Source organism: Orycteropus afer, unplaced genomic scaffold (genome assembly GCF_000298275.1).
Source record: "Orycteropus afer afer isolate SDZICR_OR568_19922 unplaced genomic scaffold, OryAfe1.0 scaffold00083, whole genome shotgun sequence".
Classification (NCBI taxonomy): domain Eukaryota; kingdom Metazoa; phylum Chordata; class Mammalia; order Tubulidentata; family Orycteropodidae; genus Orycteropus; species Orycteropus afer.
The window spans coordinates 7,179,061-7,181,550 of record NW_006921670.1 but is presented as its reverse complement, the minus strand read 5'-3'; the positions used below and the strand labels follow the sequence as shown (position 1 = coordinate 7,181,550).

The 2,490-nt window shown below is 54.9% G+C and overlaps 1 pseudogene; it reads left to right on the top strand.

Moving 5' to 3' along the window:
• Positions 1-2,490, top strand: part of LOC103197811 — a 12,720-nt pseudogene that overhangs the window by 9,698 nt on the left and 532 nt on the right.

Genomic DNA, 2,490 nt, shown 5'->3' with positions numbered 1-2,490 from the left:
TCCTTCTCCAGGGACTGGTCCGTTCTGACAACATGACCAAAGTAGGTGAGATGAAGTCTGGCCATTCTCGCTTCCAAGGAGTATTCCGGTTGCAGTTCCTCCAGAACAGGTTTGTTAGATCTTTTAGCAGTCCGTGGTACTTTCAGCATTCTTCGCCAGCACCACAACTCAAAAGCATCAATTTTTCTTCGGATCACATTATTCATTGTCCAGCTCTCACACGCACATGAGGCAATTGAAAATACCATGGCTTGTGTCAGGTGCACCTTAGTCCTCAAGGAGACTTTGCTCTTCAGCACTTGAAAGAGGTCCTTTGCAGCCAATTTGCCCAGTGCCACACGTCGTCTGATGTCCTGACTGCTGCTTCCATTGGTGTCGATTGTAGAACCAGGCAATGTGAATTTTTCGACAACTTCTATCTTTTCTCCATTTATGATATTGCTTATTGATCCAGTTGTGAGGATTTTTGTTTTCTTTATATTGGCATGTCATCCATACTGCAGACTGTATTCTTCAGTCTTCATCAGTAAGTGTTTCAAGTCATCCTCACTTGCAGCAAGCAAAGTTGTGTCATCTGCGTATTGCAGGTTGTTAATGAGCCTTCCTCCAATCATGATGCCATGTTCTTCTTCATATAGCCCAGCTTCTCAGATTATTTGCTCAGCATACAGATTGAATGAGTATGGTGAAAGGATACAAGCCTGATGCACTCCCCTCTTTATTTTAAACCATGCAGTGTCCCCTTGTTCTATTCGAATGACAGCCTCCTGGTCTAAGTACAGGTTCCTCATAAGTGCAATTAAGTGTTCTGGAATTCCCATTCTTGTCAATGTTATCCACAATCTGTTATGATCCACACAATCAAATGCTTTTGTACAGTCAATAAAACACAACTAAACATCTTTCTCGTGTTTCTGGTATGATGACCCTGTGTTCCTCAAGCTCTTGCTGCTGGTGGAGGACGGACTGAAGGAGGACTCAGGCTTCTTACATGAGGTGCAGGGGGCAAAGGAGGAAAGGGCACAGCCCAGGCGGGGCAGGGCACAGGCAGGGTGAGCTTCCGGGAGGAGGCCACATTCTTGTGCCACTGGACCTCAGAGAGGCAGATTTGTATTAAGGGTTTTGGAGAAAAGAGAATCCAGGGTGGGCAACAGAAGGAGCAAAAGCAGGCCCGGGTCCCGCTGGGACTTGAGGCGGGGCCCGCTGAGCACAGGAAGTTCCTTACGCCCCTCGTGTGGCCGCACAGGTGCTGAGTGCGGTCCCAGTGCTCCTGGGCATCCCCGGGCTGGCCAGCAAGGTCTTCCCGGGACAGAAGGGGTTCGTGGGCCTGATGGATAAGCTGATGGCCAAGCACCGGGAGACCTGGGACCTTGCCCAGCCGCCTTGTGACCTCACTGATGCCTCCTGGACGAGGTGGAGAAGGTGAGTGGAGGCTGCCGGCACTGGGGAGATGGAAGTATACACAGAGGCTCCAGGGCACCCCCAGGGACAGGTGCCTGGACTGACAGAAGAAGTGTGGGAACCATCTGGGACTTCCCTTCTACCCTTGGTGTCACCCTCTCTGCCTGGGTCAGGCCAAGGGGAACCCCGAGAGCAGCGTCACTGAGGAGAACCTGTGTCTCATTGTGGGAGACCTGTTTTCTGCGGGAATGGGGACCACCTCCACCACGCTGGCCTGGGCCCTGTTGCTCATGCTTCTGCACCTGGATGTGCAGTGTGAGGAGCCTGGGGCCTGATGGGGGCTGGGGGGGAGGGGGAAGACAGGGTGGCCTAACCCCCCCCCAGCTTAATGTGGACACCAGGGCCCTCAAGCAGAGATTGGCCCTGGCTGCTGTCACCACGGACCCCTCCCTGTAGACACAGTCTGCACAGAGGGACTCACACTCGGGCCCTGGTAGGCTCAGGGTCTGGGGCCCTGGGTCCTGGCTCACCTCTCTGCCCAGGTCGTGTCCAGGAGGAGATCGATGAGGTGATAGGGCAGGTGCGGCCACCTGAGATGGGGGACCAGGCCTGCATGCCGTTCACCACAGCCATGGTCCACGAGGTGCAGCACTTTGGGGACGTAGTGCCGCTGGGTGTGCCTCACATGACCTCTCGTGACACTGAAGTGCAGGGCTTCCTCATCCCCAAGGTAGGGGTGCAGACACTCTCACCCCAGCTCAGTGCCCCTGCCAGTTCATGACCCTGGCATGACCTCTGCCAGGTGAAGCCCAAACAGGCACCAGGCTGCCCATCAACCATCCCAGGCACCTGACAGTGTGCCCAGCCCTGTGGGTATCGAGTGCCCAGCAAGGCAGGGCCAGTTCCTGTACAGAGCCCCCTTCTGGAGGAAGGCAAACTGAACACGCCACAGAGTCGGGGAGTGCCCATGTGAGACCTGGGCCTGCCTTGGGGACAGGGAGGGTCACAAGGAGCTTCTTGGGGTGAGTGTTCCTTGAACGAGTCCAGGGTGAACCAGGCAGATCGTGTGTGTGCCCACGTGTGTAGTGG